Raw genomic sequence first — 15,953 nt, forward strand, 5'->3', positions numbered from 1 at the left:
ATGTCTGGGTCACCACGGAAATCTACCCCAGCATAAGGAAAGTCCTGAATAGAAAAAACTTGGTTCTCCAACCAATGGAAATACTCAGGAGTGAATCGAACGACTTTTGTCCCCTCCTCAGGATGACAGGCCATAACAGCAACCCATCACATCAGTTTGGGCTCTCAGGGAAGTCCAGCTCCAACAGTGAGATGTTGTGGGACCAACATTGGGACCCTCTCCAGACCAAAGCTCACGACTAAAGCACCATATCTAAAGGTCTTCAGTTTTCCATTCTTTTCTTTAGTCAGTTGGCCTTTTATATTAGCCAACACAGCATCGCACCAGTTGAATATGGTGCCTCAAAAGCAGTCTACTGCCATCCGCATTTGGGATCTAGCGGCTATATGTAGTGTTGTGCTCCCGCAGAGCTTGGTAACAGTAAACGCAATTACCTTGAGTTCAGGAAGGGATATGGTTTTGATATCTATCCCTTTGTCTCTAGTCTAGTTGTTATAGAACTCTAGCCGGAGGCTATCGACAGACTGGCCACCTGGCCTAGTCCCGAATAGAGTCAAGTGTTCACCTCTCTTAGGAAAACCAGTCAAAAAGTAAATTTCTGCCGGCTCCATTTCGAGCTGATGACCACCAATGAAGAAGCACTCGTCCTGTATGCTCCACCTGTCTACCAGCCACTGCAAAAAGTCCACCTGAGCCCTCATGCCAAGTATGGCCCAAAATTTGTATAAGCTGCATGCCTTCAATGCATCAATCGAAGGTTGATGATTTATCACGGTGAGATCTACATCCTCATGCTCCTGTTCTCGCCAATCAAGCATGATGTATACTCTACATTCAACAAAAAGGCAAATTAGAATATCGAAAAGCAAAGTTTTTGGGTGAATTTTGAGAAATTTAGGTTTAAAAACACTTGCTGCGGGGACCGCACCCTCTCTGTTAGAGACAGTGCGTGGGTCTGCACTTTTCCTTCACGGCAGGTGCGGACCCCTGACTTTTTTCCCGTTACGAAAAATTCGGGGTCCGCAGGTTACCTGTGCTATGCCTGCGGACCCCCGCGCGCGGGTTTCTAACCTAAAAATCCTTTAAAAAATGAAATCAAAACCTAAAAACAACTTTGAAACAGATGAAATGAAAGAGTAGGATGATGTAGATTACCTGGAGGAGACGGCGTTCGATTCCAACGGACGGATTTTCCGCAATCTTCACGGGAAGTTTCTGACCAAAAGCTCTATTTTCTCACCCAGAACTCAAATGGTAAAAATGAATTTACAAAAGCCCTTTTTATAAGTTTTTTGAATAAATGAGTTTTTCATTTGTTTATGTTTCACTTTAAATAGGTAACTTTTGAATCATTTTTATCCATTTTAAATAGGTATGAGTAATGTTTGATTTTTTGTTCAGGATAACGGATTTTTCAGGTGAAATCGGTCATTTTCGACGAAAAAACATTAGAGTCACCTTTAAGCTCTTTTCTGACTCCTAAAACATGAAAAAATCGCTGAGTTTTTCTTTTTATACTCGTTAAAACAGAACTAAAAAGACAGTCCACTTACAGACCTTTTTTGACCGTAAAAACATGAAAAGATTGCCGGATTTTTGTCGTTTCAAATTCGATATTTGTTATAAAACAACGTGTCATTGATTGCTTTTTTACTTTTTCGGATCAGAGACACTAATTATGAAAAGTACTCCTTGATCGTAATGGTCAAGCGGTTCTCTCAAGTATTATTTTATACTTTTTTGGGCTTGGGAGACACAAATTTACGAAAAAGGACAACCATGGAGTTTTCTTAAGTTTTTTCAGACTCCCTAAAATTGAAAAACGCCGAGTTTCTCCTATACTGGACTCGTTAAAATTTAACAGTAAAGGACCTGTTCAATTACAAATAGGAACGGACCACTCCTTCTTAGGGTTCGAATTTAAACTAAGTTGGACTCATCCGAAGGATGAGCTTATAATCAAGCAAATGTTATCCTCCTCAAGCTTGTCAAAAATAAAGAGGTACTTGCTAGAAATGGTGGGGGGAAAGAGAGAAAAATGAACCTGTTTGTCATACTTTGTGTCTCAGAAAAACATTTAACCACTCTTGAACACGACACTTTTTGTTCACCTGGGTTGGGAAATCCTTTGCCTAATAGTTAATCAAACCATATTGAAAGTCTTCAGTCGGTTTCTGGGTATTAGCTTTGGTTCAATTGTCACCAAACCATCTGCAATGTCGTTATGTGTTCAAGAGGTCAGTGCAAATAAACCATTCATCTGCAAAATATCTGTCATCCATCTTGAGCATCCCTGAGTCAATCCTTGCAACTAAATTTCTTCAAACTTGATCTATGATTTCGTGCTGTGGCCTTGCCTACAACGGATCGCTTTCTATCGACTTCAGCTCATTATCTAGAAAGATGATCTAGAAATCTTCAGTACCTTTGGATCTACATGCCTCAATGGCAGGTTTCTCGCCTTCGATGATAGGTTGCATCATTGACCTTCGGTCAAAGGATTCTGTGACATGTTCAACATCAACACATCTATTCACATCTCATGGATTGTACTGAGTACTTTGAGAGCCATTGACATTACTGGTGGTTTCTCTCACACTTGTTAACAGTTCACATCATTGACTGGTAATCAAGTGGTTTCTACCATGTTCGACTTCGACACATTCATTCGCATGGATAGAATCGTACTATTTCGGGAAGTAGAAATCAAGACCCTGGATCTAGTTTCCACCATCTAGGCTGCGAGGAATCTTGTATTCATTATACAGTGGACTATTCATAAACAGATGGCTGCGTCCATACTGTGTCTACATGTGTCTATACTTGTGATGTATTACAAGATCATTCCTATATCAGAGCAGTAGTTAGTTTTCTAGTCAGTTTTGATCTGAGTATGGGAATGCCTACCTCAGCGATGATATGATCTCATATATATATTTTGCATTGAATGTTTTTACAGGTTCCAACCGGGCTCTCCACAAGATGATCCTCGAAATGATAAAGTACTTCACTCTTCCTAGATGATAAATGAAATCCTCATCTACTACAGACTTCGCACTTTAGGGGGAAATCTGTTACACAAAATATTGTCACCATGACTATTTGCAGTCAGTATGGGTCTATCATCATTCATACTGTCCTCCTAAGCAAGTCTCAAACCTCAGCTCTTCATGTCAAGCTTTGAAAATGAGAGAAAGACCTTAAAAATCAATAAAGCTCTGGTTCTGCACTTTCTCTCACTGTTGCCTGCGGTCCCGCACCCTTTGTTCGTGTTACCTGCGGACCTGCCCGCTTTGTCTCTAAAGGAGTGGGTGCGGACCCCTGTGAAAGTCAAAAAGGCGCAAGTTTATTCTTAAAAAAACTCACTTTGGGTTAATTCTAGATGATTCTAGAAGGAATTTTGACGTGGATGATTCGCTCCTAGGTGGTTCATGCATCCCAAAAGTGAAGGATCTAATCCCTTGATGAGAGGAGCTATCCCTTTGAAGGAGGGCTTTATCCCTTTGAAGGTGGACCTAATAACTTCCCTCCATTGCACTATAAATTAAGGCATTGGGCTGGTTGCTAGGGAGGTTAGAAGCTGAACATTTTTAAGGGTAAATGCTGGTGGAATTGAGACTTCCTAGTTAAGCTTGAGAGGAGAGATCACATACCTTTTGGCTTCATTGGGAAGAGAGTGAAACTTGTCAAAGTAGAGGAGACTTCTTGATGGACCCTGGGAGGAGCTTGTACAGCATCAAGGCACGGGTTGTAAAGTTCTTCTTTGATCTAAATTAATACAATCAGATTCATTTTTCTCAACAAATTTTCTTATGTGATTTGTTTCATGAATTCCTTGATCATCATGATAAGTATGCTTTATTATATTGGCTTTTCAGGTGCTATTTAATTTGTGTGCTTTTTTGTGTTTGCAGATTCTCTACAAGGGAGCTCATTTGGATCAACGGAGCGAGGCTTCCACAAACTTGCATTGGACTCAGGGTAGGCCTAAAACACTTGTTTACCTTTGTTTATAAATTGCATATTTAGAGAAAGATAGAATTTGATTTGTTTGTTTGTCGCTAGATATCATTAGATACTAGGGAGGTCGCTCTTGTCCGCAAGAAAAACTCATTCTGTGTGACACTATGGCCTCTACTTTAAGAGGATCAAGGCAAATGCCTTCTTTCGAAACGATAAAGCCAAGGATTCATTTGGATTCAACGTAGAAGACACATTTATGTGGATTCAGTGGATTGTTGTAGTGTCTACAACGAAGAAAAATTCGCTAGAGATGATCAGGGTGATCATGGCATTTACGAGAATAAGCGGGGAGATCATCCAAGTAAGGTTGAATGATGTTTCGAATTTCATGGAACGCATAAGACACTGCTCTTTGAAATGTGGCCCCAACATTCTTAAGGCCAAAAGGGAGATTTTTATTTGCGAAGGTTCCCCATGGATAGATGAAGGTTGTCTTATCTTGATCAGTCGATGCAATGTTTATCTGGTTGTAACTAGAAAAACCGCCTGTAAAGGAAAAGAATTCACTCCCAGCACATTCATCAATGATCTGGTCAATGAAGAGAGTGGGGTAATTATCCTTAGGACAGGCACGATTGAGATCATGGTAATCGACACAAACACGAATAGTGTCTTGTTTCTTTGTCACCAGTACGATATTAGACACCCAATCTATAAGAGGGAATGGATAAATAAATCCAATTTTCATAAGTTTTTCAACTTCACCCTTAATGGTGGCCACTTTTCTAGGGTGCACTGGAAAAAGCTGTTGGTGAATGGGCTTCGCATGAGGATAAGTTGGAATCTCGTGCATGACTATACTTGGGTCAATTTCGGACATTTCTTCGTATGACCACACAAAAACATCCCGGAATTCTTGGAACAGACGTGTATACAGTTTGATCTCTTCTGGAGAACAAGTTACCCTGATATGGAAATTTTCAATGACAACCGGATTGACAGAAATATCAATTGGCATCGTTTAGGTAATGTTACCCATGTTCCCTTTCGACCAAACTTCACGAGTCATGATCGATGTCTGATGTGGGAGGGACGATAACTGAGAAGAGAACCCCTTGAGACAAGTAGACATGACTGCTGCACCAGGCAAGAACAAGGAACGATGATGAGTGTCATTCCAAGGTACTTCCTCCAGAGACATCACTTCCATGATACTCTCATCAAAAAAAAAAAAAAAAAACAAACAAACAAACAAACAAAAAAAAAACAATAAACAAACAAAACAAAACAAAACAAAACAAAACAAAAAACAAAAACAAAAACAAACAAACAAACAAACAAACAAACAAAAAAGTCTCAGCTAAGGGATCAGGAGATTCCAAAGAACCAAGCCATAGGGATTGAGAATATGCATCGAGAGATGTTCTTGAAACAGGATGATTAGAGGATACCGAAGGCGAAGCCGAAACAATTTCCACGTAATCAATTTCGGCGGGACTTAATGGCATAATCTCACCCCACGTATCAACAAGATCTGGTGAAGGAATGACCCAAGGATCAGACTTGACCGAAATCATGTTGACAGAGGCAACATGAAGAGGTGGGAGTGGAAAAGTACTCATCAAAGTAGGATCTTTAAAGATTCTTTCCCCCACACTCTCATAAGGAGCACCAATGTGCTTGACACACGGAACATTTCCATCCGAGGAGGAAGAGGCAGAGAAGGATAGTTGGTCGACTATGACTATCTTCCCTTGATGGGGAAAATGAATCACACAGACAAGGGAGGAGGTTATAGCATGCATGGCATGGGTCCAGCTCCGTCCAAGTAGAATATTGTACTTAAGAGTAGCATCACTGATCTCTACTTCGACGTGTATTGTCTTGCCCTCCAAAGTAATGGCAAGGTTGGGAAGGACACCGAATGGTCATGAATTGCGTCCGTCAAAATCTTCCAGAGTTTTAGTGGACTAGTTCAGAGTAGGAGAACCAATTGCCTTCCAATAAGTGGCAAACATGATGCAGGTAGAAGCACCTTCATCGATGACGGTCCTATGAATGGTTTTCTCATTTATGATCACCTGAATGAGAAAGGAAATATGATGAGGTACACGTGGAATGTGGTTTTCCAGGTCAAAATAGATGAGATTAGAGTCAGCTGGATAAATGCCCCCAATAGCCGACAGTAACAATTTTTGCTGAGAAGGAAAGCATTGGAGGACCTCAAGGGCTGACATAGCTTATGGTGCCTGAGCCAAATCTTCAACAATGTTATATTGTTGAGTGGCTCGAGCATTGGGATTGTACAAGGACTTTCGTAGCACACCTTGAGAAGGTGGTCGAATGGTAGAATCAGGATTAGGTTGCTCTATACGGAGAGGACCAAAACTGGACCAGACAAAAGAAGAAGGGGTGCCTTCTTTCTCTTTCCCTGTTGTTACAATAGGAGTTTGATAATCTTTTGACCTAGTAGCCACATAAATCGGGGTACTCATCATGAACACTTGTGAACCTGAGGAAGCGGATGACTGAGGTTGGTCTACCATTTAGGTTTTCTAGAACAGAAAGGGCTCTTTCAGGACAATGAGGGTCCCTTTTAGAAAACGACTAACTTCGGGCCATCTGGGACAATCCTTAGTATAGTGATCCTCCTCACAGATGAGGCATGGATATTTGAGGTTTCGTTGTGAAGCATCACCAGCAGATGACTTAGGAGGACCCTGTTTTGGGGCATCGGCTTTATGCTTTCCTTTTCCTTTCTTCTTACCTTTAGAGGATTTATCCACTGCAGTAGACTGGACAGCGTGAACCTCCAAGGTTTTACCAGGGCTAGATGCATTGCGAGAGGAATAACTGGGAGCAGCGTTAGAGACTGACTTATGTTTGGAAGAAGATTTTGCAAGGGTTTGAGTCACTGAACCAATTACTCCATCAATAGGAGATGTATCTGGAGACTTAGATGTCGTCAGATCAGATGATGGTCTGGGCACATTGAGCAACACATTATACAATGTTCCAGATTGTGAATAGACAAGGTCTAGATATTGGGCGTGTGCGGTGGCTTGTTCTTCAGTGACGCATCCACCCATAGAAATGTCCTCAACAATTTTGTTGGAAAATGATTTGGTGAACCACTCGGTCAACAACTCATCAACAATCTCAAACTTAATTAGATGGCACCTACGTCTCCATTCACGGATGTGATTTGCAGTGTCTTGCTCGAGCAACATTAGCAAATGGGTGCCAGTTTCATAGCGAACCGACAGCTGGAAATGCGTGAGAAAGGCCATGGCGAGAGTGTTAAAATCATGATAGGTATTTTTAGGTTACTTGATATACCATTTGGCTGCAACACCTGTAAGATTTCATTGGAAAAGCCAAATATGAATGGAATCATCAACGTAAGAATTTGAGGAGCACCAGAGGTGATATTTCATCATGTGGGCTTGTGGATCCTCTTTCTCTTTTCCTTCAAACTTCGGACAATCACTCAGGAACTTGGACAGAACTGGAGGCCAGTATGGCGAATGAAGAATCAGGTCATTTGTGAGTCTAGACACATCTGGCAGTTCCAGTGTAGCCAAGAATGGCAATTGGGTATTGAAAGGCATTTGAGGTCGATAAGGGGGCCCAACTGGCGGGGCCCATCCCTACTGGTAAGGATTTTGTCCCCATAGTGGAGGATTTTGTCCATATGGCATTTGATTTTGCCCCCACTATAGGTTACCTTGCCTGTAGGGAGGATTCTGACCTTGAAAGCCTTGAAATTGTCTAGCCAGAGGCTGTTGATAAGCAACATATGGGTTAAAAGGTTGTTGAGCCTGCTGGCCTTAGACATATGGATTTTGCACCTCATGTCCCTGAGCATAAGGGTTTTTGACCTATTTTCCCTGGATGAAAGGTTTTTGGACCTACTACCCTTAGACATAAGGATTTTGGACTTGTTATCCTTGGAAAAAAGGAGGTTGAACCTGTTGCCCTTAGATATAAATATTATGTGCCTGCTGCTGCAAGACTTGACCCTGGAATTACCCTTGCAAGTGTTGACCCTGTTGATATGAGTATAAGGACTGTTGCTGCCTGGGTTGACATTGTTGCTACAAGGGCTGACCTTATGGCTATAAAGGATGTCCTTGCGTCTGTAGAGGTTGACCTTGCGAAGTCATAGGCTGGGAGGATTGCAGCGCATACTGAATTTGCAAATGCATGGTTTGTTGCAACTGTTGCGAGGGTTGCCCCTGTGGTTGTTGCAGTTGTCCTTGTTGTGGCATCATCTGGCCTTTTTGTTGCATGGATGGCCCTTACTACAAAAAAGGTTACCCTTGCTGCTGCAAGGATGGCCCTTTCTGCAGCAAAGGTTGCCTTTGCTACAAAGGTAATTGAACAGTTCCCGGAATGACACTTTGAAAGTTCCGGAACTGTATCTGGCCATAGGCACTAGGCACGACGGACGGACCAGGTTGGACATAAGGTCCAGACTGAGGGATATAGGGCAGATTAACCATCACTTGTGAACGATATGGAACATAAGGGGGTTGGTACTAAACCTGAGCCATATTAGGCCGTTGGTACTAGATGTTACTTGACCCAGATGGACCAATAGGGTTCAACTATTGGTACTTGACATTGCTCGATCTAGTAGGACCAACAGGGTTTAGAATGGCACCCAAAAAGGGTTGGTCCATTCCAACCATGTGAGCTTGTGAACCACTCACGTTGGTTGTACTAGAAATCATAGACATATTTGGACTTTTCCCCCCAGGCGGTGGCACAACCTATCCACTTATCGGAGGGATGGAAGAATTCACTGCAACATGACTCGAGATCGTTGGTTGAACTTGATGGGTTACTTGGACTAATGAAACAAGAGGATTTGGAATGGTGGGTTGCACTGGGACTGAAGTAACTACATAAATCACCATTTGTTGGGAGGTTGGGTTCTGAATGAACGGCCCTATCACTTGTGGTAGGCATAGCGCTAGATGCCCAAATATGGTTGTGATATAGTGATGAGGCAGTAGGCGTGCCTGAAACCAATTGAGCTAAAGTCATTTAATTACACGGTAACTCAGGATGAACACTAGTTGGAATGATTCCCATGTAAGGGAAACCTTCAGGAGGGAAAGGATATTCCTACTCCTCGACTGTGTGTGGAGTGGAAACCTCCGAGTGACCCAGAGAGGAGACTGGTATTTCACCTTCTGATTCCATGGGTGAAAAAAGACGACGACGAATGAGCAAAGATGTTTAAGGGGATAATTCCAAAGGAATACCCAGCTGATCGTACGGATTGTACAGATGTTGTGGTGATATCACAACAGGATCAAACAAAGGATTCAGAGGATAAAAAACCAGGCCAGGATGACCTTCAAAAGTCGGCGGACTCTGAGGAGTCTGGATAGGATTATCTGGAGATTCCCGGCCAATGTCAGAAAGTGACCTAGTATCTGAAGGGGGAGGACGAGATGACAAGGGTTGAATACTCAGAGACAATTCTAAGTTCAACATCTTGGTCCTCAAGTGACTGCGGCAATTCAGGAAAGGGCCCCTCAGACAATATTTCAAACAGAGGAGAGGAAGAGGAACTAGGCGAACCAGTTGGTTCAACCACAATGATTTTGTCTCAAATAACCAAAAGAGAGATTGATTTCAAGGCTTTAAAATGTATTTAAAGGTATACTCACGATGTGGTCTAGAAAAAGACTAACATGGATGTTATAAGATTGTGGGCAACAATTTTTTAAGATGCAAAAACAAACTGGTGCTCTTTCATGTTTTAAGAGTCGAGAAAGAAGCAAAGGTGACTCTATCACTTTTGGTTTGAAACGAGCTCGAAAGGACAAGCGCTCGGGTGATATTTTATATTTAGGGAGTCAAAAAGATCAAAATGACTACTCAGGATGATCTAGGCAAAAATGATTACCAGGTAACCATGAACTACATAATACCTCTCGGTGAACCAAGAAGTACAGGTAGGAAATCTCCCTGAATGTTGTGTTCGGTGTATCACGTTTACAAGGCGGCAGACTCAGCTTCCTATCAATAAAGGATTGCAACCTAGTGGGGTCTCCCTTTATATACGCGATGGTACAAGGAGCACAAGTCCGTACTAGCATTGTCTAGTGCCAAAGCGAACGACAACTGCTAGGTTTAAAGATGCTTAAACATGTCTCTAGCCTAGACCTTCTAAAATGTGATCGTTAGGTTTCAAATGTGCCCTAGCTTAATTGAATACATTTTAGAGTTTATCTTGAAATTATGTCTAAGCTTTTAGGCCTTATCTATGTGACTCAAAAAAACACCTATATGTAGCTAAATGAGACAAGACCCTTTCAATTCGATGAATTGTCTACACTAATGAGAGTAGAAAACACACTCAAATGCAACAAAACAAGCAATCGAAAGAAAAATGACATTTTCACTATTTCGCTTTTGAAAACAAAATGATGAAAAACTCTTTCCAATTCCTATCTTTCCTATCAAACGCACTTCAAGTAGTCCTTTCACTAGTAAAGAGAATTCATTTCTTTTCCAATGCAAATGACAATGCAACTCTAGCCTTCAATGATGCTAACTAATGTAACATATTGATTCAGCAAACTAGAATTAAGTATTTTTCAATGAAATGATGGAATGAATCTTTCACAAACACTTCTCACTTCAATGAAACATTTCCAATACAATCAATCACAAGCAAATGCAAAGAACAAAAGATAATTCCTTTCAAACCAGTGAAGCAAAGACTCAACCAAAAACAAGATGAGTAATGTGATCTATGCCCGAAAAGAGACGCTTAAACAACAAACGAAACTTTTCAAACTTGTTAAATGGAAATCAAAGCAACAAAAGGACTAACAAATGAAATGCAAAGAGCAACTTTGACTATCGACTTGACTTGTTGAGCACGCAAACAAGTGAATGGGTGATGACCTAAATACCCTAGGGTTATACACCATCCAAGGACTCAAGAAACAAAGTGAAGAAAATGCAAATAAAACAAGCATATAAACCAAGCTAAAAGAGCTTTCTAGTCAAGGAGAACACAGCCAAAACAAGTTGAGAGACAGAAATCAAAAGGCCAAGACACACTGGCTATGATATAGGGTAAACCCTGATCTTCACCTACAGGAATCGACACGACTACCTAACTGACAACAAGTGCTAGAAGGGGGTCGGCGCGACTGTTTTTTAGAAACTCGTGTTGATCGATGCGACTGTCAAAAAAATAAATGCGCTGACTAGGGATTCAAGGAGAAAAATAAAAAATTTCAAAGGCTAAGAGCAGACTTGCCACTGTAAATTTTAGGTTAAGAGGAGTAAACCAGGCAAAGCAGAGAACACTAGAGAGAAATGGTAATACTATAAAAGTTCACACAAAACCATAAAATGACAATCAATCAAACATAAGGATTGGCTCCCCAATATGGTCGCCAATTTGTGGAGAAGGTAAATTCTCAATGAGGACACAAACAATTCATCTAGCCCGAGAGAGCGGGTCTAGCCACAAACAAATAATCTATGGAAAATCTCCTTAAGCTAGAATCAATTAAGAGGGCCTACCTCTTAGAACGCTATTCCGCTTGGTGATGATCCTGCTTCCTCACTCCAGCTATCTTTTGTTTCCTTCCTTCGAATACCTGAAACAAGCAAACAACAACAACAACAAATGTGATAGCATATAATATTGTATTCAGCCTACTTAATAGGTTAATGAACATTAAGCCATAAAGATGTAAAATGACACTTCATGTAGGAAATCAATCAATAGTTGTATTCATATAAATCAAAAAGAGATTACAACATATGTCATGACATTGCTAGTCTCCTCTAACATATCTGGGTTCCTACACTTCTGCTCGCACTTCATGGGTAGCCCCAACAATGGAAGTTTTAAGGACTCTTCCCTCTAGTCTCAAACCAAACCAAAACACACTATTCTCCCTCAAACATACACAAGAAAGCTACAAGCTATAAATGTCTTGCTAATCATTCAAACTCACTCCAAAAACTAGTTTAGCTTGAGAAAAGAGAGGCTTATATAGCTTGGATGGATGGGAGATGGTTCCTATCATCATGGGAGAAGTTTTTATCTCTTGAGTTTGTTCCATCTAATAGGGGAAAGGAGCCCAAACTGACTTCCTCGGCTCCATCCAACCCAACCATCTACCAGACTTCCGTTATGAAGCTTCTAGAGCTGGAAGCTTCGATTCCATATTTAAAAAAATTGCCAAAAGAGGATCGACGCGATTGGAAAAGGGCTCAGTCACTTCATATGATGTTAGGGCTAGTTTTAATCTCTACAAATCAGCGCGAGGAGGAAACTAGTCAGTAGCGTTGGTCTTGTAAGTTGGGATAAAAGGAAGATTCTTGGGAAATTATGTAAAGGGAAGTTTTTCTACTCATGAAGAGGTACATAGTGGGAGTTTCTTCATGATGGGAAAGCATGTAGGATTCACTTTATAGGTCCTCCAGGATCATGGATGGGGAGTACAGGGACAGTCAAAATATGTTGTGTAACAAGTGGGGAAAGGCAAGATCAAGCAACTACAGCAGGCTTCATTGCAGGTATCAACTTTCATGTGTATTTTCCTTGCTAGATTTGGCATGCACGACATTGCATGTGGTTCTTTTCTATCATGGCATTGGTTTTTCTAGGCGTAATGATGTTTTCTAGTCTAGCCTTGCCATTTTCAGATAGCCATGGTGTGATGGGATTCTCATGTGTTGGTTGAGCTGGATTGCCAGATGGTTTCAAAGCTTAGTGAGGTGGATCTATGAAATGATAGAACACATGGCATAATGACCCCTTAACCAGACTATGGGTTGCAGTAAAGCCAAATTTTGTGTTGCCTCAAATCGCTTAGGAATCCTTGTCGGTGAATGGAAAGATATACGGTAAAGCCTAGAGGTGGTTTGCTCTCTGTTGGGCCTAGTAATCTCAGGTTTGGGATATGTGGTAAAGCTTGGAGAGTGGGTCTCGGTTTAGGGCCTAGTGATCCAGGTTTGGATTGCGGTAAAGCCTAAAAGACTAGGAGATAGAAAAATTCCTCATGGTGTAGCTGGAGAAATCCGGTGGCGTCCATGCTTGTTTGGCCTAGTGATTGGGTGGAGATCATGGCAAATCCTGTTACAATGTGTTCATTGTGTTGGCCTAGTGATCTAGGATTGATTATGGTAAAGCCTAATTTCTATTGATGAGGATGAGGTGGTTTAGCCTCAGTATGCCCTGGTTGAGTTATTTTGGTTTGAATCCCACATTCATGCTTGGAATATGGCACGGGGGTGATTGGCTTAAGAGAGACTTGGCTCAATCAATCTATGGTCAGGTGGAACGTGGTAGTCCCATCTCTGGTCGGTTCATTGCATTGAATAATGAGAAATTCATTCCATTGATTTTCATGTGTAAATGTACTAGTGTATATATGGATTTTGATGGTTGATATGTTTATTGTAATTTTGTTCCTATTATGTTGGTTATATGTTCATTTTATGGCAGCAACTATGTTTAGCTCTCAGCATGTTTTTACTTGTATTTGAATGAATATTGTATCTATGACCTAATAAGTGATAAGGCGGCAAATGACATGAGGAAACAATGGTTCACGGTGATTCTCATATAAGTAAGAGAACCCTAAACTTAACTCTGTTGTTTACACATGTAGGTTACATTTCAATGATATGTTTGATGAAATGCTTTTCATGGATAATAGGGGTCTGATTAAGGCCTTGATCAACAATTTATTTTTGCATCATTGTTTCCCTATATTTTACTTAATTTTTAGGTTTCATTCCTTTCTGGGCAGTGGCCTAGGCTCTAGGCCTAAAAAGTAGCTCAAATCTCGGAGTCGCTCACAGAGAACTGGCAAGTTTCGTCCACAGTCACTGACATGCAGGCCCATTAGAGCGACTTTAGGTCTCTGGTCACTCCCTTTCCCATAGCATGAGAGCGACCGAGCCTTAAATTGTCCAGAACAATAGTGGTACCAAGGGACAAGCTGTCTGAGTGGCTGAGTTGTCTTTCGATGGTTCTGTTGATGATGTTGGATGGTTGTGTGTGATGTTCCATCAATTCCACTTCCTTAAGGTTACCTAGGAGGTCAAATCATATCATAGTAGCCTCTCGTCTCACGTTTACCCCAATTGGCATGGTTACATGGGTGGATGTGGGAGGAGGATGTTAAAGAGTGGTATCAAAGCATGGTTCAACTCTCTGACTGAATGGGTTGAATGTGTGTCAGTCATGTATGCATGTCAGTTGCATGTGTTTCTCTTACACTTATATACTTATTGCATTTGCTTGATGATGGATTAGGTTTGTAGTATGATTATCATGGAGAATTTGATGTTGATTTCATGAAGAGAAATTGACATGGGTATGTGACTGACTGTATATGGTTATTTGTCACTTACATGTTGATTTTATGTCACCTATTTACATCCTTGTATGTTAGGTTACATCCTTGAGTATTTTGATTACATGTATCAGTCTTGTAGGTTGATTGCAAGAACTGATCGATTATGTTCAACTACATGTGTTTATGTGTATTTGTAGTTGGTTAGGCATTGCTTATGCATATTGTCGATTGCATGTAGAAATGTGTACAATGGAGTAATGGTTGTTGTCATGCATGAGGTCATAGCATGCACTATTGATATGGCCTTGCATCGATGATTGGATCCTAGTTAGAGTGATGTTTATGTGTTGATACATTTATTGTGTATGTCTATATGTTGTTATGATTATGTTATACATGTATCACGCTGATTTGGTGATATTGCAGACAAGGTATCCTCCCCAAGCTATACTAAGGAAGGTCAATTTATTATGATTTGGTTTATCTGACATGTTATGTATTGTAGGAAGAAAGAGATAAAATCGAGGGCAAGGTGGTAGACTATGTAGAATCTCCCTATGCATCGGATGAGAAGCATGGTGCAGAGCATACTTCTAATTTGGTTGATACACTGAGAAGCTTCAAGGAAGAGATAAGGAGTTGTAAGGAAGATAATAACCGGATCATACAGGCACGAGAGAAGCAAGCAGAGGTTAATGCTATACTTCTTCAGAGTTTGTCAGACTTGCAGCGACAAGGAATGGTTTAGATCATCCATGCACATGAGGATGGGACTAATGGAACATATGGCAGTAGATCTCCTGGTAGACACAGGTCAAATAGATCTGACACGATGAGAGATAGTAGGTTGTTGGACACTCTAGACAAGAGGGGCAGTGAGTACAAGTATTATTCTAGTTCTAGTTCTGATATACATCATGATCACGGTTTCTATCATCATTACAAGAGGAATGATAGGGGGTACTTGCCGGATGAATTCAAGAAATAAAAACCACCTACTTTTGATGGCGATGTGAAGAAGCCAGAAGATGCAGAGGCCCAAATACTTGGCATGAACAAATTCTTTGAGTTACATGAGTACACAAACAACATGAAGGCCCAAGTAGTTATCTTTAGCTTGAAAGGAAAAACAGACATCTGGTGGAAATATGTTAAGCGGGTTAGAGACATCAGGATAGATGACTTGAGCTGGCGGCAATTCAAGAGGTTGTTCAGGAAGAAGTGCTTGTCAGAAAGGTACTATGATAGTAAGGCAAAATAATTCTATGAGATAAACATGTGATCAACGACAGACGAAGAGTATATGACCAAGTTTATGGAGCTATTGAGGTTTTCACCATATCTTACTGATAAGAAGGCTAAATTTCAACAGTTTGTTAGTGGTTTTCCATTAGCATTTAGAGATCGGATTGAGTATGATGAGCATCAATCACTTGGGAAAGCTATTGGGAAACTCAAGCATTGTTATGAACAATCAAAGTGTAATAATGAATCTCAACATGGATGGAAAGGAAATGACAAAGGTAGAGGTAAATGGTAGCCTATGAGAACAAGGCCTTGACATATAGATGGGAAATAGAATGTGGCACCTCAAAAGAGATTTAATGCATCTGGACAAGGACATGAGTTGTAGTA

The sequence above is a fragment of the Pinus tabuliformis genome, chromosome X, assembly GCF_031772625.1.
Source record: "Pinus tabuliformis cultivar Carrire ecotype Pingquan chromosome X, CPIR1, whole genome shotgun sequence".
Taxonomy (NCBI): domain Eukaryota; kingdom Viridiplantae; phylum Streptophyta; class Pinopsida; order Pinales; family Pinaceae; genus Pinus; species Pinus tabuliformis.